Genomic DNA, 24,519 nt, shown 5'->3' on the forward strand with positions numbered 1-24,519 from the left:
CTAGTTGAAACGAAAGATTGAAATATAATGTTTTCAACTCAAATTGCATTTAAAAAAAAAAAAAAGTCTCAATTGCATATCATGGATATCAAATTCAATAATATGGTACAAAAGTCTCCAACCAATTCAAATTTCACATAATACTATTAATTAATTAAATAACCACATGTATGTTTCATTAAATAGGTTGAGAATTTAATAACATCGATAAGAATAAATCTATTTTAATGAGTTATTTCCACATGTTTGTTTCATTAAATAGGCTGAGAATTTAATAATGTCGATAAGAATAAATCTATTTTTTAATGAGTTATTTTCTTCTCAAAAGGTTGAATCCTCAACTGAACCATCGACGCCTGGTAAGACTCAATCTCTAATCATTCTTTCCAAACTTAACTCTTATGACCCTGAGCTGCCCATTCGGGCAAATGATTTATTTCCTCTACAAGGGAATAATCACCTTAACTTCTTCTTGAATCCATAGAGATAACATCTTCTTCTAAAAAAAAAAAAAAATCTTTTACGCACAAATAATTATATTTTATTATGTCTACATGGCTACACCTGCACGCACTGGCATACATAAACAAGCTCAAGTGAGAATAAGGCTTCTCAAAAAAAGAAAAAAAAAAAAGAATAACCTCATCCGTCCATCTGAAATTATTGAACGGGCACCGGCTAAAAATAAGGAAATAAATGCGGTCCCAATTTTATAAATATTACAAATTTTAAATGTACATTAGGTAAATTTTGAGAGTGAATATAATGATAACTAATTGTGTAATCAGTATCTGTAAGAGTGCACTCAAATTTGTTGTACCATAACATATCAATGCAACAAATATGAGCACATTATTCTTAGACCTTGAATGCATTGTTAGCTACTCGTATTATTGCATGCATTCTTCTCAAGTCTAGTGCACATCTAAAAATTTGTAATAATTAAAAAAAATTATTGTTAATCATACCGGATAAACGAATTGTAATTGTAAAATTATTCTACACGTTAAACCTTATTGGCTATTTTATTTAGTAGTGTTGTTATTAGAATTAATTAGTGTTGTTATTAGAATTAATTAGAGTTGTTAGAATTAATTCTATTTTGGACCATGTGATATCTAAATGTGTGGATGGTATGCATTGGTAAATGAGAAGAAAGTCAGCAACAACACACAAAAGGAAGCTTTCAAACAAAAGCATGTGGCTGAGATTTATTTGAATAAAAGGGAGCTAATATTAAGGATTAGAATGAGGTTTGAATATTAGCTATAAAAAGGAAGCTACACCAAAGAGGAAAGTTGCCAACTTTGAGATTAACAATTCAAGAGCTCACATATGATTTACAAAGCTTCCCATTTTAATGTGTTTTATTATTTAATTCTTAAGAATATTTAATATGTACTACATGATCAGTACGTGGTACTACTGAAGCATCTGGTGAAGATTGTTCGGGTATTCGTGTGTCAATCCTGGATAGGTGTTAGAAAGAGTGGTAGTGGTAAAGACTGGAGGTCATCTGTATTTACCTCTTATAATACTCCTTTTGGTGAACATCTATAGTGGATTGGGCAGACGTGGGTTGCCCCGCAGACGTAGGAGAAGGAGCTCCGAACTGCATAACAATTCCTTTGTGTTTTTACATTCTTTTATGCTTTCTGCTTTCATTATTTACACTTGCTTAAACGAGTCTAATTAATTAACGAAACTGGTGCATAACTTAATTAACGAGTAAAAACACATTGCTTTTATTTTTCAAGTGTCACGGTGCACTTTCACGAATGATATTATTCTACATTTTGTACGAGAAGCATTGAACCCATATAATCCTTATACACACATTATTATTATTATTATTATTATTATTATTATTATTATTATTATTATTATTTTATTATTATTATTTTATTATTATTATTATTTTATTATTTTTTTTTTTTTTTTTTTTTTTTTTTTTTTTTTTTTTTTTTTTTTTTTTTTTTTTTTTTTTTTTTTTTTTTTTTTTTTTTTTTTATTATTATTATTATTATTATTATTATTATTATTATTATTATTATTATTATTATTATTATTATTATTATTATTATTATTATTATTATATTATTATTATTATTATTATTATTATTATTATTATTATTTTATTATTATTATTATTATTATTATTATTATTATTATTATTATTATTATTATTATTATTATTATTATTATTATTATTATTATTATTATTATTATTATTATTATTATTATTATTATTATTATTATTATTATTATTATTTATTATTATTATTATTATTATTATTATTATTATTATTATTATTATTATTATTATTATTATTTATTATTATTATTATTATTATTATTATTATTATTATTATTATTATTATTATTATTATTATTATTATTATTATTATTATTATTATTATTATTATTATTATTATTATTATTATTATTATTATTATTATTATTATTATTATTATTATTATTATTATTATTATTATTATTATTATTATTATTATTATTATTATTATTATTATTATTATTATTATTATTATTATTATTATTATTGTTGTTGTTGTTGTTGTTGTTGTTGTTGTTGTTGTTGTTGTTGTTGTTGTTGTTGTTGTTGTTGTTGTTGTTGTTGTTGTTGTTGTTATTATTATTATTATTATTATTATTATTATTACCCGTGCGATGCACGGAATGGAATTGTTGTAATATATTAAGAATATTTAAATCGATATATATTTTAAGAGTTAATTTCACGAGAGGTCGCTTATCTTTCCTGACAATTCCAAATTTAATCATAGACTATAGTTATTAATTATTACGATTTATTATATGTTATAATTCTTACGTTAATATTCTTACTATTATTATTAACACTTAATTACTTTTAGATATTATTATTACCACTTATATTATTATTATTATATTATTATTATTAGTTTCTTTTCAAGTTCTGTTAGTATATAATGGCCGTGAGGCACAATAATAATATAACCATAATTAAATATTCTTGTATTGTGTTCCGTGAGTCACAACAATAATATAACAATAAATAAATATTCTTCAATTCTATATTCTTCTAGGATTTCTATTACCAACATTCATTATTCCCTAATTTACCATAATTAAATAATTTGACCAATTATAAAGATAGATTATTAAATAATGTAGGGGAAAATTTTTAATTAAAAATTTTAAAAATTCATTAATAAAACATAAGGTTCTCATAGTTTTTTCTTAGAAACTATTTAATAAAGCATTTTTTTTAGAAATTGGTGGGCCAAACTGCCTACGGCCGTTTACGGTGGATAGATCTCGAAAAAATACGCGATTTCAGAAAAATATTTGTCCAAAACGGACAACCGAGTCAAAAGTTATGCCATGCCGAACTTTTGACACTTTACAACTTAAAAAATAAATAAAAATTAATCGTCGGTTCAGCGTGCGAGGCAGCCGCGGAGGAGGCCGATTCCGGCCTTCCTCGCCGCAGCCAGCGGCGCGATTTTTGCAACACTGATATATAGTATAGATATAGATTAGAATAGGAATATATAGTATTACACAATTTTATAATATTAGATATTGTAGAAATCAATATATTTTATTAGGAAGAGAGATTTTTTAGGAATTTGGCGGAAAGTTAAAAGTTCAGGATTTTGTTTTTATATATAGTATAGATATAGATTACAATAGGAATTGTATTACACTATTTTATAATCTATATCTATATAAAAGTAAAATCCTCCTATTTCATTTTCCCGCCCAAACTTTTGTAGTCAAATTAATTAAATATTTTATATTTATTGGTCAAATACTTAATAAAGCTTATTTAGTAAGAAAATGAAAAATGGAAATTTAGTAATATCAATATTATGAATTAATTAGGAATAAGATTAATTAGGAATATTAATATAATGAATTGATTAGGAATATCAATATAATGAATTGATTAGGGGAATACCTTAAATAAATAAATACACTTTCTTTTTGAAAATTTTTACAAATTTATAATTCTCATATTTTTCACCTATAAATACAATGAGTTGATGACTACAAAAATTATAAGTCTTCATTTTATATTGCATCCCTTTTTTCCCACTAGGTCTTCAGTCTTGATCATTCAGTTCAGCCGCGTTTTGAAATTAACGGTAGGTTTAGCATCCAAGTAGTTTGATTGGATTAGATACAATATGTTTTTCATGGTTGTGTTGTCCAAATTTAATACTTTTTCAGCAAAAAGCTATTCATATCATATGCCTAGATTATGATTTATTCTGAATATTTCTACGGTTACTCCAAGTCCATTTCATATATTGATTTTTTGCTTCTATTGAAGTTTTATTATCATTGATGAAAGCAGTCTCATGTGAATCTCGCTTTGAGTGGTGCCTACTCTTGCCCATTTAAAGGGATGCTGAGTGCTGACTCCTCTAATATCTCTCTTCATTTTTTTGCTATACTGTCATTAGTCAAGAATTTAAAGTGCCACACAATAAAATGTGTGACTCATGGGTGATTGGGAATGGGGAGTGGTTAAGTGTTTCTGTTGTAATATACACGACAAGATATAGTAGTAATCGCCTTTAATACATCAATTGACTATTATTATATTCTTCTTAGTTCTTTGCGTTGAATATTGAAGTAATCGGGCTTCTGAAGTTCTGATTTGTTAAGTTGTTTTATTCTCATGGTGCCGGTTTTGACAGTTATGAAGTCCGTGCTCAATTCCTCATTGTATAGGTCAAAAGTGTATTTATTTTTTTGGCGTAATTATGGGATTGCCATAATTACTCCGTACTAATAATAATAATAATAATAATGATAATAATAATAATAATAATAATAATAATTAGTAATATTATTGATCAAATATAATATTAAAAATAAAACTAATTTTAATTGGTAATCTATATTCTATATTAATCTATATTTATATTCTATATTAATTAATAAACACAAATCCTCCTTTACAAGTTCCTGCCTAAACAATTAATAATAATATGAAAAAATGAAAAAGAATGGAAGGAAGCCGTACGCCCAAACAATTAATAATAATATTGGGAAGAAAATTAATAATAATATGAAAATATGAAAAATAATGGAAGGAAATATTAGCCATGTGAATGTTTTCTACACTTGAAAAATGAAAAAGAATCAATAAGCAGTATAAGAAAAATAATCATTAAGATATTTTACTACTAATCTTTTACGGAAGATTTTGCGTAAAAAATAGAATAGAATTGGTTATTAATAATTTAGCCTTATTTTACTATTAATCTTTAAGAAAAATTATGCATAAAAAAATGTAATAGAATTGGTTATTAATAATTTAGCTTTATTTTACTATATTAATCTTTAAGAAAAATTCTGTGTAAAAAATGTAATAGAATCAGTTATTAATAATTTAGCTTTATTTTACTATTAATCTTTAAGGAAGATTTTTTTAAAAAATAAAATAGAATTAATTATTAATAATTTAAATTAAAATTAAAGTACATATATTTTCCTATTCGTAATACAATTTTACTTATTATTTTACAAAATCTTCAAATAATAATTGGTAATATTATTGTTCAATTATAATAAAAACTTTAATTTTAATTGGTAATCTATATTCTATATTAATTAATAAAAATAATAACCTCCTTTACAAGTTCCCGCCTAAAAAATTAATAATAATATGAAAAAATAGAAATGAATGGAAGGAAGCCGTACGCCAAAATAATATAGAATAATATTGGGAATGACATTAATAATAATATGGAAAAATGGAAATGAATGGAAGGAAATGTTAGCCATGGGAATTTTTTCTACACTGAAAAATGAAAAAGAATCAATAAGCAGTATAACAAAAAGAATCATTAAAATATTTACTATTAATCTTTTAGGAAAGATTTTGCATAAAAAAATAGAATAGAATTGGTTATTAATAATTTATTCTTATTTTACTATTAATCTTGAAGAAAAATTCTGCGTAAAAAAAATGTAATAGAATCAGTTATTAATAAGTTAGCTTTATTTTACTATTAATCTTTAAGGAAGATTTTGCTTAAAAAATGAAATAGAATCAATCTATCTACATATAATTAAAAAACAAAATCATCCTAATTCATTTTCCCGCCCAAACTTTAGTAAAGCTTATTTGGTAAGTAAATCTCAAATGGAAATTAAATAAAATCTATTAATTCGTAAATAATAATAATAATCCAAACAAAGCTATATACAAATTAAAATTAAAATTAAAATTAAAAAAAAAAAATAAGAAGAAGACAAAGGTGGCTCCCCTTTGTAAATGATGTGGGATCATTTTGATCCCACATTGAAAATGTTTGAAAAGAGGAGCTCTTGAGCTCCTCTATATAAGAGGATCATTGCTCCTCTTACAAACATATAATTGATTGCCCATCAATGTGGGCAAGTATTGCGAAGTCCAAAGACTCTTCTTTTTTAGTACTACTGACCTGACAAATACAGTGTCTACCTTGCAAAGTAGACACAGTTCAAAAACTGTTCATAATTATAAATATATAGTTCTATAATTATAAACATAGTGTTGTGAACATAATTATAAATATATAGTTATTTAATTATGAATATAGAGATTCAATAAGTGTAAATATGAAATTCAAAAATTATGAATATATATCCAAACAAAACGATATACAAACATTTATTACAATAATAATAATAATAATAATAATAATAATAATAATAATAATAATAATAATAATAATAATAATAATAATAATAATAATAATAATAATAAAAATAATAATAATAATAATCATCATCATCATTCAAACAAAACGATATACAAAATAAAATTAAAATTAAAACAAAAAAAAAATAAGAAGAAGACAAAAAGGAGCCACGGGCTCCCCTTTGTAAATGATGTTAGATCATTTTGATCCCACATTGATAATATTTGGAAAATGAGCTCTTGAGCTCCTCCATATAAGAGGAGAAATGCTCCTCTATATAAGAGGAGCTCCTCTATATAAGAGGAGATTGAAATATAATTGTTTGTTCATCAATGTGGACAAGTATTGAGAAGTCCAAAGGCAAATATTTTATTTTTTGAGTACTATTGACACGTCAAATTATGCTGTGGAATCGTCTCCACCTAGCAAGGTAGACACGATTTTAAAATTGCTCATAATTATGAATATATAGTTCTAAAATTATGAACATAGTGTTGTGAACATAATTATAAATATATAGTTATGTAATTATGAATATAGAGATTCAATAATTCTGAATATGAAGTTTAAAATTATGAATATATAACTTTATAATTATGAACATAAAGTTTAGTAATTATGAACATAAAGTTTTGTAGTTGTGAATATAGAGTTCAATAATTATGAATATGAAGTTCAAAGATTATGAATATTTAGCTTTATAATTATGAACATATAGTTCAGTAATTATGAACATAGAACTGTGTCCACATTGCAAAGTGGACACAGTTCCACAGCATAACTATTCGATTTACCGTGTTACATGTAGTATCTGTTCATATAAACTTTTTTCTCAACCTATTGAAGCACAATGTTTCAAAAGGCTCTTATTTAAGAAACCTTATTTTAATGGCTTCTTATTTTAGTTTTATATATATATATATATATATATATATATATATATATATATATATATATATATATATATATATATATATATATATATATATATATATATATATATATATAAATTTATTAGGGGGTTTGGCTAAGATTAACCCAAAATGTATATGTGTTGTTTTAGTTTTTAGCAGTTTGGAGCAAATTGCTAAGTTATTAATTTTGATGTTTTGATTAAATATAAAATGATAAACAGGTGAATTTTTTAAAATTTTAGAGAATTCTCCAAATAATCAAATAACAATAACAATAATAATAATAATAATAATAATAATAATAATAATAATAATAATAATAATAATAATAATAATAATAATAATAATAATAATAATAATAATAATAATAATAATAAGTTTTCAAAAAAAAAATAATAAAATAATAATAATAATCCAAACAAAACTATATAAAAAATAAAATTAAAAAAAAAAAAAAAAAAAAAACAAACAAAGAGGAGTCACAGACTCCTTTTGTAAATGATGTGGGATCATTTTGATCACACATTGAAAATGTTTGAAAAGAGAGAGCTCATCTATATAAGAGGAGCAAAACTCCTCTTACAAACATAATTACTTGCACATCAATGTGGGCAAGCATTGAGAAGTCAAAATGTTCTTATTTAAGAAGCTTCAGCGTTGTCTTCTTATTTATTTATTTATTATTAGTGGGGGTTTGAAAAGATTAACCCAAAATGTATGTGTTGTTTTAGTTTTTAGCAGTTTGGAGCAAATTGCTAAGTTATTAAATAATATTTTTAGTTTTTTTTATTAAATATAAAATATTAAACAGACGAATTTTTTAAAATTTTGGTGAATTTGCCAAATAATCAAATTACAACAAAACAACAACAACAACAATATAATAATAATAATAATAATAATAATAATAATAATAATAATAATAATAATAATAATAATAATAATAATAATAATAATCCAAACAAAACTATATACAAGAAGAAAAAAAAAAGAATAAAACAAAGGGGAGCCACATGCTCCCTATGTAAATGATGTGGTTCATTTTCATCCCAAATTGAAAATGTTTGAAAAGATGAGCTCTTGAGCTCCTCTATATAAGAAGTACAAACATAATTGTTTACCCATCGATGAGGCGAGTATTGAGAAGTCAAAAGGTTATTATTTAAGAAACCTTAGCTTTGTCTTCTTATTTTAGTTTTATTTATTTATTATTTATTATTTATTACTTATTACTTATTAGTGGGGTTAGGAAAGATTAACCCAAAATGTATGTGTTGTTTTAGTTTTTAGCAGTTTGGAGCAAATTACTTAGTTATTAAATAATATTTTTGGTGTTTTGATTAAAGATAAATTGTTAAAATGGCGAATTTGTCAATAATCAAAATAATAATAATAATAATAATAATAATATTAATAATAATAATAATAATAATAATAATAATAATAATAATAATAATAATAATAATAATAATAATAATAATAATAATCCAAACAAAACGATATACAAAATAAAATTAAAATTTAAAAAAAAATAAGAAGAAGACAAAAGGGAGTCACGGGCTCCCTTTGTCAATGATGTGGGATCATTTTGATCTCATATTGAAAATGTTTGGAAAGAGGAACATTGCTCCTCTTACAAACATAATTGCTTGCCCATCAATGTAGGAGAGTAACCTGGAGGGTGTGGTTGAGTGTAAGGAACTCATCCATCGTTAACCAAAGGTCAAGGGTTCATCGTTGGATTTGGGAATAGAGCAGCCTTAAATCTCTAAGTCAGCTATACCACCCAAAAGAGGTGCTTACAATTTAGCGAGGGGATTAGTCATTGTGTCCGACGGTGGAAACCCTGGGTTTACCAAAAAAAAAAAAAAAAAAAAATCAATGTGGGCAAGTATTGAGAAGTCCAAAGTATCTTCTTCTAATCATGGCATTTTAATTAAAAATGGAATGGAAATTAAAAATTGGAGGAAAATATACCAATAATAATATTCTACATTATCAATAGTAAATGCATATTTTAAACAATAGTAAAGGTGAATTAAAAATGGAACGAAAATATTTCAATAATAACATCTACATCATCAATTAAAAATGGAACGAAAGTTAGGTAAAAATATCACTGCATTTGATATTCTAATTGACTAATTGACTGAAATAAAAAAGAATAATTGGCTAAAAATGAATCTGATATTACGAATTGACTGAAAATATAAAATGATAACTAATTGAATGATATTCTACCATTATATATTTTCACCCAAGAAACCCGTCCTGATGGAGAAGATGTTAGCTCTAGACGAAGATGAACAAGATTGTGTTGTCACTACCAATGTCGTCTACAAAGAGGTTTCAATAATGTGTAAATATAATTGGTGATATTAATTTTTTTTTTAAATGAAAAAAATTGCTATATATCTAGACAAAAAGATATATCTTCCATACAAATGAATAAGGATAGCAATTCATTTCTATAACTGAGTTGTTAGAGAACGAGCACATTTGCCTAATGTATGAAAATACTAAACAATGATAAATAAAATCTTCAAAATTATAGGACCGCATGCGTACATCTAGACATTAGCTATTAATTTGAGCAATTATTTGTACAAACTCAAGCAATGATAACATCAAAATATATAAACGATTCAAATTATATCTTTAATTGCACTATATAATATTTGATGTTCTAATTTAAATAATTATATATCGATTTATATTTTTTTAATATATTACAAATGCATTTCGTGCATCGCACGGGTGCAAATATTAGTATTAGAATAGAATTTTAATCCAGAATTATTGTACGAATGGGAAAGTAGAAATCAATATATTTTATTAGGAAGAGAGATTTTTTAGGAATTGGGCGGGAAGTTAAAAGTTCAGGATTTTGTTTTTATATATAATATAGAAGTATAGATATAGATTACAATAGGAATTGTATTACACTATTTTATAATATTAGAATAGAATTTTAACCCAGAATTATTGTACGAATGGGAAAGTAGAAATCAATATATTTTATTAGGAAGAGAGATTTTTTAGGAATTGGGCGGGAAGTTAAAAGTTCAGGATTTTGTTTTTATATATAGTATAGAAGTATAGATATAGATTACAATAGGAATTGTATTACACTATTTTATAATATTAGAATAGAATTTTAACCCAGAATTATTGTACGAATGGGAAATCAATATATTTTATTAGGAAGAGAGATTTTTTACGAATTGAGCGGGAAGTTAAAAGTTCAGAATTTTATATATATATATATATATATATATATATATATATATATATATATATATATATATATATATATATATATATATATATATATATATAGTATAGATAGTATAGATATAGATTACAATAGGAATTATATTACACTATTTTATAATATTAGAATAGAATTTTAACCCAGAATTATTGTACGAATGGGAAAGTAGAAATCAATATATTTTATTATTATTATTATTTTTTTTTTGTTAATCCAAAATACCTGATTGAGTAAGCAATCATTATTGCATGGACCATGGTCCATACAAAATCATAAATAGAAAATACATTTTTAAAATATTAAAAGTACATTTTATATATATATATATATATATATATATATATATATATATATATATATATATATATATATATATATATATATAAAGTACATTATTTGAGTGTACATGACTTTTTATATTTTATCAAATAATGTACTTTTAGTATATTAAAAATGTATATTGTATTCAAGATCTACATAGCTATGTGGATCATGGTCCACACAATAATTTTTCTTGAGGAAATGGGTAGTACTCTATATTATTTTGTTATTGGGCTACAGATTATGGACCAGAGACATACTATGTTGTGGAATGCTTTGAAAGCCCAGCCCATATCCGAAAAACCCAAATTCATGCCTTCTCTGATTCTGATTGAGTTGGCTGTTCGGAGGATCGAAAATTTACAAGTGGCTTTGTTGTGTTTCTTGGCTCTAATCTTGTGTCCTGGGTCTGCAAGAATCAAAGAACTGTGGCTAGATCTTCTACTGAGGTCAAATATAAAGTTCTAGCATATGTTTGTGCTGAAGTAACTGGGATCGTTTCACTACTGCGTGAGATCAAAGTTCCAAGTATCTCTGTCTCTAATTAAACTATGGTGCGATAATCTTTGTGCTACTTATATGTGTGCAAATCTCATCTTCCATGCTCGTACCAAGCACGTTGAAAGAGATTATCACTTTTTTCGACATAAAGTTGCTACTAGAGATATTCAAGTCAATTTGATCTCAACAAAAGACCAACTTTGCCTAGTCCTAGATTTAATTTTCTTAGAGGCAAGCTACAATTTACTAGTATACCATGTACTTGAGAGGGAGTATTAGGACAAATATTACGATTTTATGTATTTGAGTCACATAATGACCCCCTATCATAGTCTCTCTATAATTTCTATTCCCTATCCTAATCTCCCTATGATATCTACTCCATATCCTAGTCTGTCTATGATTCCTCGGGTATATATTCATTAAAGATTACTTGTCATATCAATCCTGCGTTTTGCTCTTGAATTTCTAGATAACATTTGGTGCAGGTTAAAGTCTTCGCGTCCAACATGGCTACTCTGATGGACCTTCTACCCCAAGTAAAGTCAAGTAGTGCTGCGCATTATGACCATACAAATGATCCATGGTTTAAGAACAGGTATAGTGGTGCTGAGGAAGAGAAAACTGCTGTAATCAGGGCAAACTCAGTGCCCCCTTATATGAAAAGGGCTGGATTTAGGCCATCTAAGCTTGAGGATTTTGGAGATGGAGGTGCATTCCCTGAAATTCATTATGCACAGTATCCTCTTGATATGGGGAGAAGAAAGGACTGGAAACCTGCGAACAAGACATTATCTTATACTGTTGATGAGCGGTGGTGATGTGAGATATGATGCAATTGTGAAGCAGAATGAAAATTCAAAGAAAATTGTGTATTCTCAGCATAAAGACCTTATTCCCAAGGTTGTGAAAGATGATGAAAACGATGAAGAGAAGCAGAAGATAATTGAGGACACCACCATGGAGACGAAAACAGCCCTTGAGAAGATTGTGAATGTGAGGTTGAGTGCTGCACAGCCCAAAAATGTTCCCACACAATCTTCAGATTCTAAGTTTATTAAATACAAGCCATCACAACAATCACCAGCTTTTAACTCAGGTGCAAAGGAGAGGATCATTAGGATGGTGGAAATGCCTGTGGACCCTTTGGAGCCACCAATGTTCAAACACAAAAGGGTACCAAAGGCTTCTGGCTCTCCCCCTGTGCCTGTTATGCATTCTCCTCCTCGTCCCGTGACTGTGAAGGACCAACAAGACTGGAAGATTCCTCGTATTTCCAACTGGAAGAACCCGAAAGGTTATACAATTCCACTCGACAAGCATCTTGCTTCGGATGGTAGGGAACTTCAGGAGGTCCAGATCAATGACATCTTTGCAAAAATTGTCCGAGGCTTTATATGTAGCTGAACAGAAGGCTAGAGATGCAGTTGCGATGCGGTCAAAGGTGCAGAAGGAGATGATGATGAAGGAGAAAGAAAGAAAGGAAACGGAACTTCGTGAATTGGCCCGAAAGGCAAGATCTGAAAGAGCAGGTCCTTCTGAAAGGGGCACATGAATGTGGATTATGACCATGTCAATATCCATATCCGGGATGTACCAAAAGAGAGCAGAGAGGAAGGGGATGTTGGAGGATAAAATAAATAGAAAATAAATAGTATAGGGCTTTTATAGTCTTTTCTCCTACTTTCCATAACTGTTCATCTTCTTCCTTATATTGTAAAGTTCTGTACTGGTTTTGCATAATACACATTTCCATTTTTCATCTTCTCGTTCCTCTCTGCTTCTCTCCATTCTCCATTCATGTAGCTCCTATTCCAACATGGTATCAGAGCGGCGATCCTACACCGCCGCCGTCTCTACTGTCGCCGGCGTGAATCAGAAGACGCAGGCTACTACTCCGGTCACACAATCACCGTTCATTGTTCCAAAGTCGGTTCCGCAGAGGAACTCGATCAACTGTGCTCTTCTTCAATCCCAGGCAGTGGAGAAGATTAATGCTACGCAGAGTAGAAACAACAAAGCCGATGCTCGATCACCAATTCGATCGGCATCAGCAATGATTCCAGAGAGGAATCTGATTTCGGAGCAGACTCCCGTAGCCGATCCGCAGCGGAAGGCGATCCGAGTCTGTTCATCGTCGATCTCCTTAGCCCTTCCGCAGTGGAAGGAAGGAGCTCCGTTAATTCTGAGTCGATCTCCAGTTCAGGCGATCTCCACAACCGTTCCGCAGCGGAAGGGAGGAGCTCCGTCTATTCCGATCGCTGGATCTCCAATTATGGCGAAATCCATAGCTGTTCCGCAGTGGAACTTATTCACGAAGAGGAATTACAATCCAGCCACAGTAGTTGTGTCTCTCGTTCCTCAGTGGAACTTATTCACAAAGAGGAACTACAATCCAGCCACAGCGGTTATGTCTCTCGTTGTCATAGGAGGTGGTGAGATTTTCCATTTCCGATTGAATTCCCATGGGGATTATCTGAGTCCCCTGTTTTTCTCTGCTTCATCGTTGAAATGTCTTCCGGCCAAGGCCGGAAATGGAAATACGCTCCTGGTTTGTGCTTCCAAGGGCTCGAACAACAAGCCGTTGACCGGTGTTTCTGAGCCGTTTGAGGAAGTGAAGAAGGAGCTCAGTATGGTGCCGAGTGTCCCTCAGATCTCTCTTTGCTGCCTAGATGTTGCTCTTCCAGATTTTCTAGCAGAAAATTTGGTGGAGGTTCTTCGAGGTGTTTGTAAGGCCGATTTAAGTAGAGTGGTTGTACATAGCAGGCCCATTCTATCAATGGAAGCTGCAGACAATCAGTTTGTGAATACAATTGTTGCTCAGGAAAGAACCTGGAATGTGCCTTTGCAAGCTTGCATGCACAAAGTTCCAACTTTTGAATCAGAGAGGGGTTCTCAATGGCTAGAATCATGGCCTGCTAGGCTGGAGAAATCACCTTATTGGTTACTGAGTACTGAGACAGGTGTGTATGGGAAGCCAGCTCCTGAAGACTTTGCTACAGATTATAAACATTGGACACGAGTTGTGACCAAGTCATATTTGAATGGAATGGGAATTAACTGGTTTACTGTGCGGAATGTCATGGACATGAATGCTGTCTATGGAGGATTTGAGGCTGCATTGAAAGATTTGAAAGTGTGGGTTATGAACATTGTTGCAATTGTTTCTCCCGATACCATTCCTATAATATATAAGAGAGGTCCTTTTGGAATGTACCATGACTGGTGTGAATCATTCATGGTACATCCAATAACTCATGTTTTTGAATTGGCTGCTGAGATTGTGATAATGGCTGATGGTGCTCAATTGGCTATAGTTCAGCATTGACATTAACAGACACATCCAATAAAATCAAGAAAGGAACCCAGGGAGATGCTTCAGTACTAAAGCCTACTCTAATGATATCTGTTTCTGCCATTCTCCAATTTATTTCTGATTTCCAGCTTGATTTCTACAATATGGTGGAGAGGGGGCAGGAGGCAGAATCTGTGTAGGCAGAATCTGATGGTCTGAAAAGAATGGGTGTATAAGGAGGTCTACCATCCTTGGTGGACTCAATGAGAAGCCTGGATAATCAAGAAAAGAAAAGGATTACATCAAGTCTCTACTAGTTGCAGCTACTGATTGTGAACCTCACCACCTTTTGTGTTTAAGCTGGGCATGTAGGATCTACACGCTCCAGCTTACGGGGGGGGGGGGGGGTGTTGGAGGATAAAATAAATAGAAAATAAATAGTATAGGGTTTTTATAGTCTTTTCTCCTACTTTCCATAACTGTTCATCTTCTTCCTTATATTGTAAAGTTCTGTACTGGTTTTGCATAATACACATTTCCATTTTTCATCTTCTCGTTCCTCTCTGCTTCTCTCCATTCTCCATTCATGTAGCTCCTATTCCAACAGGGGATGAGAAATCACAGAGAGATGAGATTCGTGAAGAGAGGCGTCAGGAAAGGAAGAGGGAGAGAAGGTTAGAAGCTATAGATGATGCAATGGGCAAGAAGAGTAAGATTATAAGGGATCGGGACCGTGATGTCGGTGAGAAAATGGCCCTTGGTATGGCCTCAACTAGTGGCACAAGAGGAGAGGTTATTTAACCAGGAGAAGGGGATGGAATCTGGTTTTGCCACTGATGATGCATGGTGGTGCAGATGAACAACTGGATAAAATTATGAAAACAGACCGTTTTATACCGGACAAGGGATTTACTAGAGATAGGCCTGTAGAGTTTGAGAAGGAGGCTGAGGAGGCAGATCCATTTGGGTTAGACCAGTTCTTAACTGAGGTCAAGAAGGGTAAAAAAGCCATGGACAAAGTAGGCAGTGGAGGTACCATGAAGTGTAACGTTTATTCGTTACTATTATTATAACATTAGGATAAGTTATGATAATATTCAGTATTTGATATGTGGTGCAACACTAATAACCTAATAACTAGACTACCATTATGATTAGGAGTCTGGTTAGGGTTTAGGAGACCTAAAGACAATCAACCACAATGATGGCCAGTGGTTATATAAGGTCACTAGTCCTCTCACTGCTCACATTACATACCTCATACACCATCTAGAGAGAGCTGAGTAAAGTGAGAGACAAAATACTCGTTACCTCTGCAGCAGTACGGATCGTGCAACCGTGTAAAGAGCTATGGCTGGAGGTTAGTCGATCCTGTGATCACATAATTATGATGCATGTGATATTTTAGTCTAACAGTTGGTATCAGTCGCCATAAATAATCTCTGCCTAGTTCGTTTAATTGCATATAATATTTGCATATGTTGTATACATATTTGTATAATTCAATTACATATGGTGAATATTCTTTGGTTCGCAATTAAATTGTCTGGACTGCTGGAAATTTTAGTTTATTCCGCATTAAGAAACAAAAAAAAAAATTATTTAAATTGGATAATTATTTTTTATTTTTGGCCTTTTCGCTGCTTCGCCGGAAATTGCTTCTTGTTTTTCGAATTCTGGTGCTGGCTTGCGATTATTCAGATGAAGAAGATGGATGATGAATGTTTGGCTTAAGTTAATTGGGCCAGGCCTGGCCATTTGGGCCAGACCTGGGCTCATATAAAAAAAAATTAATAATAATAATAATATTATTATTATTTTTTACTGGGCCTGTTATGGTTTTGGGCCAAGCCTGAATTGATATTTGGATTACATCAATTCATTCAGTTTAATATCATCATCATATTTGGACTTCTTCTAATTAAATTATCTAATTGAATTTTTTTTTTAAAGTCCATTATTAAATTATTATTCAACTTTGAATAATTATTCAGTTTTTAATTTTTCAGTTGAATTTTAATTTAATAATGTTTTTCAGTTTAAATTGTATTAAGTGTTGCAATTTAATTGTGGAGTATTTGTGAGTAATATGCATAATCTGAGCATGCTATTTATCTCTTTATTGCAATAATTATTTGACTGTTATAATTATGCCTGTAGAAAAGCATGTTCATTAAGAAAAATTTAGAGCCTTTTAGGTCTGAATTATATGCTATGCCTGAATTAGTGCCTTTTAGGTGAATTAGTGCCTTTCAGGTTAGATTATGCATATTATTACTCAACCTTCAGTTATTACTCCACTCGTGTTTTATAAAGTTCCTAAAGCACATTAAGTACATAAACAATTCGTAGTTTTAACCTATTCAAAGCCTTATCCATAGGTGAAACTACTCTTTAGATCTCTCAAACGATTTTACTTCAAAAATGAGAACACATGAATTAGGGAAGTTTCTTGGGGAGGAATACTAGTTCTATGGCCCTGGCTTAAAAGCCTTGTTGCTACTAGTCCCCTTGCGACGCTACTCTGTCTAAGGAGTTGGTTTTTAACCGAGCTTCGTCTCGACCAACTTTCCTGGGAGTATACCTAAGGATTGTCTATCATATTTTGGTTTAATCTGTTTGTTTATTAGGTTTTCTTGCTAATGTGATTATGTTCTTTGGTTAATTAAAGAGTAGCCACAGCATCTTTAATTTTTCCAAAATTACATATTAAGTTTTACTCACATAAAGTTAATGCAAGAATGTTGTAATTCACTCTGCGTGATATGGCAAAATTTAGCCCACAGGCAATTTTGTTATATTTGTAGGGTTAATTAGGATGAAATACCATACTATGATCATAATTTGCCCACAGGGATTATGTATCGGCATATAGTTTTGGTAGTTTTGTCATTAAGAGTGGAAAAATTAAAATCGCACCCATTCCGTTTCCACCATTCAGTTTTGGTAAATTCATTATGCGTAAAAATTTAGCCCACAGGCAATTTTTATGGCATCCGAATTTATTTTTTGCATAATTTACATTGGTAATATTATGTACTTCAGTATCTCTCTCTAATTTTTTGTGCCTTGAAAATTCTAACCAAGCATTAATTATTATTCTTTACAGCAACTCATCCTGTCACCCAAACACAAATTAATGTTCCAATCCTTAATGAAGATAACTACAAAGAGTGGAAATATGCTATTCTCTTGCAATTAAGATTATTAGAGTTGGATTACGCTGTTCTCAATGAGGAACCCCCTGAGGTTACTGAAGAAAGCACTAGCGAAGCCAAGCAGCTTCGCGCACAATGGGAGAAATCCAATGGATTACGTGTGCTCTTCATTAAGTCAAGAATTTCCAGAAAAATTCGTTTTTGCTTTGAGGACATTAAGAAAGCGAAACCCTTGCTCAAAGCTATCGATGATAACTTCATTGAATCAAAGAAAGTTTTGGCAATGACTCTAATCATGAAGTTGAGAAATTTGCGTCTTTCCACTGTCAAGGGAACGCGTGAACACATTATGCAACTCAGGGATATTGCGGCTCAATTAAAGGAGTTGGAAATCATTCTACCAAATGATTATTTGGTGCTTTTTGCACTTGATACCCTCCCTCAGGAGTACAATCCTTTTAAGATTTCCTACATCACACATAAAGAGGACTGGTCTATCAATGAGTTGATAACCATGTGTGCAATGGAGGAACAAAGGCTTGTGGCTAAGCTTGGGTATGTTCCATCTTCTTTTGTTTGTTTCGAATCTAATATGTCAGAAGTTAATACTAATTCTTGGTGGGTTGACTCTGGTTCAACAATCCACATTGCAAACTCTTTGCAGGATTTGACAAAATTGAGACAGCCAACGGGAACTGAGTGTAGCATCTTCTCTGGAAACAAGATTGCATCACCAGTCGAAGCTGTCGAAGTTTGCAATTTAGTTTTGGACAATGGTTTTGTAATGACGTTAGAAAAGACATTTTATGTTCCTAGTTTTTCTAGGAACTTAGTTTCAGTATCTAGACTTGTACCCTTCGGATATTCTTTTGAATTTAATACCAATAATATCAAGTTATTTCATTATTATACTTGTGTTGGTACTGGTACATTGTCTAATGGTCTTTTCCGTCTTAAATTAAAGAATGATTCAGTTTACAATTCTTTACATGTTCAAAACGGCACCAAACGGTGCAGTATTAACGACAATTCCTCAATGTTGTGGCATCGGAGATTAGGTCATATCTCCCTTGAGCGTATTAAAAGGTTGGTAAAGGATGGAGTACTTTCTACTCCAGACTATACTGACTTTGAGACTTGCGTTGACTGCATTAAGGGTAAGCAGACAAACAAGTCAAAGAAAGGTGCCAACAGAAGTTCAACGTTGTTGGAAATTATTCATACTGACATATGTTGTCCTGATATGACAATACCTGGTTAGAAATATTTCACCACCTTTATTGATGATTTCTCAAGTTTTTCCTATGTGTATTTACTTCATCATAAACATGAAGCATTGGATGCCTTTAAATCATTTAAAGCTGAAGTTGAAAACCAATGTAACAGGAAAATACAAATAGTTAGGTCTGATAGGGGTGGTGAATACTATGGTAGATATACTGAGAATGGACAAGCACCTGGTCCCTTTGCTAAGTTTCTTCAAGAGCATGGGATTGTTGCCCAATACACCATGTCTGGTTCTCCGGACCAAAATGGTGTAGCTGAAAGAAGAAACCGGACCCTTCTGGATATGGTGCGGAGTATGCTTAGCAACTCTAAGCTTCCTAAGTCGTTGTGGGATGAAGCACTTAAGACGGCAACGTATATATTAAACCGTGTTCCAACCAAGGCTGTCCCTGAGACACCGTTTGAGTTATTCAAAGGTTGAAAACTGAGTTTGCAACATATGCGTGTTTAGGGATGTCTGTCTGAGGTGAGGATATATAACCCACACGAGAAGAAACTTGACCCAAGGACGATTTGTGCTTTCTTTATTGGATATGCACAATCTTCTAAGGGTTATAGGTTCTATTGTCCATCTCATACTACTAGGATAGTGGAATCAAGGAATGCTAAATTTCTTGAAGATGACTTGATTAGTGGGAGTGATCGGTTTAAGGACTTAGTTCCTTCCTTCGATCATATTGACTCTCAACCTTCTACGTCATCTGGTGGGGTTGTACTTATCCGCAGTGCTCCTTTAGTTCTGCCTGCAGATATACCACCTACCGTTGAGATTCCACAAACTGTTGAGGATCAACCTTTAGAAGAACCAGTTCAGGACTTACAGCAACCGCCTGAACTAGATTTCGAACCAATGGTTGAACCAACTCAGGATATACAGCAAGATTCTGAGCCGATGCAGACTGAACCAATTCAAGAACTGCCACCAGTTCCTGAAGAGGTAGTTGATCCGCAGCCTGTGCAAGGCGGTGGGGGTCCAACCTTAAGACGGTCTACTCGGATAAGGCGATCAACAGTTCCTAGTTATTATGTTTCGTATCTACAAGAATCTGACATAGGGGCCGAAAATGATCCTGAAACATTCTCTCAAGCCACAAATTGTGCACAGTCTGACTTATGGTTGGAAGCCATGAAAGATGAAATGAATTCCATGAAGGACAATGGAGTTTGGGATCTTGTTGAGTTGCCTATTGGGGCCAAGGCCGTTGGTTGTAAATGGGTCTTTAAGGCTAAAAGAAACTCATTAGGCAACATTGAGAGATACAAGGCCCGGCTTGTTGCCAAGGGATTTACTCAAAAAGAAGGAATTGATTACAAGGAGACCTTTTCTCCTGTATCAAAGAAAGATTCACTTCAGATCATTCTGGCATTAGTTGCACATTTTAATCTTAAGTTGCAACAAATGGATGTGAAAACCGCTTTCCTAAATGGTGATCTAGAAGAGGAGGTTTTTATGAAACAACCTGAAGGTTTCTCTTCTAGGGGTGGTGAGCATTTAGTATGTAAGCTTAAGAAATCCATATGCGGTTTAAAACAAGCCTCCCGTCAATGGTACATCAAGTTCGATGGGGTAATTTCTTCATTTGGTTTTGTTGAAAATCCCTCAGATAACTGTATATACCAGAAGGTGAGTGGGAGTAAAATTTGTTTCCTTGTTTTATATGTGGATGACATCTTACTTGCCACCAATGATAAGGGGATGCTTCGTGAAACAATTTCTTTCTAAGAACTTTGATATGAAGGATATGGGTGATGCCTCTTACGTTATCGGCATTAAAATTCGTAGAGATAGGTCCCGGGGTATACTGGGTTTATCTCAAGAAACCTATATAAACAAAGTTTTAGAGAGATTTCATGTGCAAAATTGTTCATCTAATGTTGCTCCCATAGCTAAGGGTTAGACTTTTGGAGAGCTGTAAAGAGGGTTCTAAGGTATCTAAAAGGAACCAAAGGTTACAAGCTTGGGTTTAGGCAGACGGACAATTTAGATCTTGTCGGTTATTCAGACGCGGACTTTGCTGGCTGTGTTGATTCTCGAAAATCAACTTCAGGGTGCGTCTTCATTATGGCCGGTGGGGCTATCTCATGGAGAAGTGTTAAACAGTCCTTAATAGCTACTTCTACCATGGAAGCCGAGTTCGTTTCCAGTTTCGAGGCAACTCCATAGGGTGTTTGGCTAAAGAATTTTATCTCTGGGCTTAGAATTATGGATTCCATATCTAAGCCATTGAAAGTTTACTGTGACAACTCAGCTGCAGTCTTCCTAGCTAAGACCACAAAAGTGGGAGTCGAATTAAGTACATCGACATCAAGTTCTTAGCAATTAGGAATCGTGTCAAAAATAAAGTTGTATTCTTTGAACACATTCATACTGAGTTGGTGTCAGTAGATCCCTTGACTAAATGCATGCCTTCAGTTAAATTCAAGGATCTGGTTCAGAAAATGGGACTTTTTCCCACTATGGAATTTGTATATACATTCAGTTTAAAATTCTTTGGCATTCAGACATTTTCTCAATTAAGTGTGTACACCTTCATTTGCTTCATATTGATGAGAAAATGTACTTCAGGGACTTGGAATAATCATAAGGTTTATTTCGTTGGGTTTTGTTTCCTAATTAAGTGCTCAATGGCAGTTTGCATTTGATCATAATGGATACTACTCGTGCTAATGAGAACATATCATTATGGTTGGTGTTTTTCTGTTATTGAGTGGTAGTGCTTGCACCAAGTGGGAGAATGTAACGTTTATCCGTTACTATTATTATAACATTAGGATAAGTTATGATAATATTCAGTATTTGATATGTGGTGCAACACTAATAACCTAATAACTAGACTACCATTATGATTAGGAGTCTGGTTAGGGTTTAGGAGACCTAAAGACAATCAACCACAATGATGGCCAGTGGTTATATAAGGTCACTAGTCCTCTCACTGCTCACATTACATACCTCATACACCATCTAGAGAGAGCTGAGTAAAGTGAGAGACAAAATACTCGTTACCTCTGCAGCAGTCCGGATTGTGCAACCGTGTAAAGAGCTATGGCTGGAGGTTAGTCGATCCTGTGATCACATAATTATGATGCATGTGATATTTTAGTCTAACATGAAGGCCAGTGCCGGCTCCACTCGAGATGGTTATGAAGGAGGATCTAGTAGATCAAGGATTAACTTTGAGAGGGGACGTTAAGATGTATCTTTGCAAAAGAGTCTATGCTCGCCCAGGTCATGAAGAATTCGACACTCCAAACTCTAAATTGTCTTTTTATGTTCCTTGTGTGGTTTTACAGAGTTGTTAGACTCAAACTATTGATACGATTTGGTTTCTTCCTTTGTTTCATGCTATTCTGTATCATATTTAAATTGCCTAATAGGCACTGTTTCCAATCTTTATAAGAACCAGTAAACTTTGAAGATATCTTTTATCTTTTATTCTTGCTAGCATATCTTTTATTAGTTACTCCAAGCTGTTGATACCTCCCGTCCTTTCATTGAAGTCTAACGGTTGCTCTGGATGCTAATCTTCTTAATGCATTTCAATCAACATAAATTGATAGCTCGAATACGATTGCGTCCAAGCCAAAGCTCTTGTAGATTTGTTAAAGTTTGCAGATTCTCCATTACCTAATCAGAAGGATACTTAAAATTATGTCTCTTTTTTCCCCAGTAAACCATACTGCACAATCTAAACCATACAGAAACACATCTTCAGATTTGCAGCGTGGGGTGGAAGCCTACGTTGCTGCATGGCAGCATGCTTTTTTGCCTTCTTCACATACGCCTGGTTCAAATAATGCTGAAACAGTGTGGAGCCCACCACCAGAGGGTGTCCTCAAATATAATGTGGATGCCGCTCTCTTTGACAATGCCATGGGTTTTGGAGCTGTTTTGCTTGATCATGGGGGTCATTTTGTGGCTGCGTACAGTGGTCGTTTACATGGTGCGAGAGACCCTTATTTTGCACGGCAATTAAGGAAGCATTAACGTGGCTAAAGGGACGTAACACGAACAATTTTATTATTGAGCCTGTTTAAACTTCTGCTTTAGTTTCAATTCAGTGTGTCGAGACTCTTCTTATGTTGATTTTATTATTAAGCAATGTTGGTCTATTGCTAGTGACATTGGGAACGTTGTTGTTCGCCATGTCAAAAGGTCGGCGAATTATGTAGCTCACTTGCTTGGACGTGCGACTGATTCTTCTTCTGTCCTTGGGGTTTGGGATCTCATCCCGCCTGATTGTATTTGGAATTTGTTCGTTATTTCAGACGAGTTGGCTTTAATTTTACTAGAATCTTATTTCATCCATTTAACTAGTCTTTCCGAAATTAATACTGCAATCACATTTTACCAAAAAAAAAAAAAAAAAAATCCTAAAAATTAATTAGGGTGTGTTGGGTTCGCACATGTGAATCAGAATCAGAATCAGAATCAAATACTTGGTAATGGTAATGAGTTTTGGTGAAAGTATTTTGCATGTTTGGTAGTATGGTAGAATAGGAATGATTACCAATATTATTGTTTAGGGAATAATAGTAATAGTAATAGTACGTAATAGTAATAGTAATAATGATAGTGATAGTGATAGTGATAGTGATAGTGATAGTGATAGTGATAGTGATAGTGATAGTAATAGTAATAGTAATAGTAATAGTAATTTCTCATTCGTACAATAATTCTGCGTTAAAATTCTATTCTAATATTATAAAATAGTGTAATACAATTCCTATTTTAATCTATACTATATATAAAAACAAAATCCTATAATTTTAACTTTCCGCCCGATTCCTAAAAAATCTCTCTTCCTAATAAAATATATTGATTTCTACTTTCCCAATCGTACAATAATTCTGCGTTAAAATTCTATTCTAATATTATAAAATAGTGTAATACAATTCCTATTTTAATCTATACTATATATAAAATAAAATCTTTAAATTTTAACTTCCCGCCCAATTCCTAAAAAATCTCTCTTCCTAATAAAATATATTGATTTCTACTTTCCCATTTGTTCAATAATTCAGCGTTAAAATTCTATTCTGATATTATAAAATAGTGTAATACAAT

General features: G+C 31.7%; 1 pseudogene; it reads left to right on the forward strand.

The window, feature by feature from the left end:
• LOC109192962 overlaps positions 1-22,862 on the forward strand; it is an 83,042-nt pseudogene extending 60,180 nt beyond the window's left edge.
• The last annotated feature ends 1,657 nt before the right edge of the window (positions 22,863-24,519 follow it).

This window comes from Ipomoea nil, unplaced genomic scaffold (assembly GCF_001879475.1).
Source record: "Ipomoea nil cultivar Tokyo-kokei standard unplaced genomic scaffold, Asagao_1.1 scaffold0222, whole genome shotgun sequence".
Lineage (NCBI taxonomy): Eukaryota > Viridiplantae > Streptophyta > Magnoliopsida > Solanales > Convolvulaceae > Ipomoea > Ipomoea nil.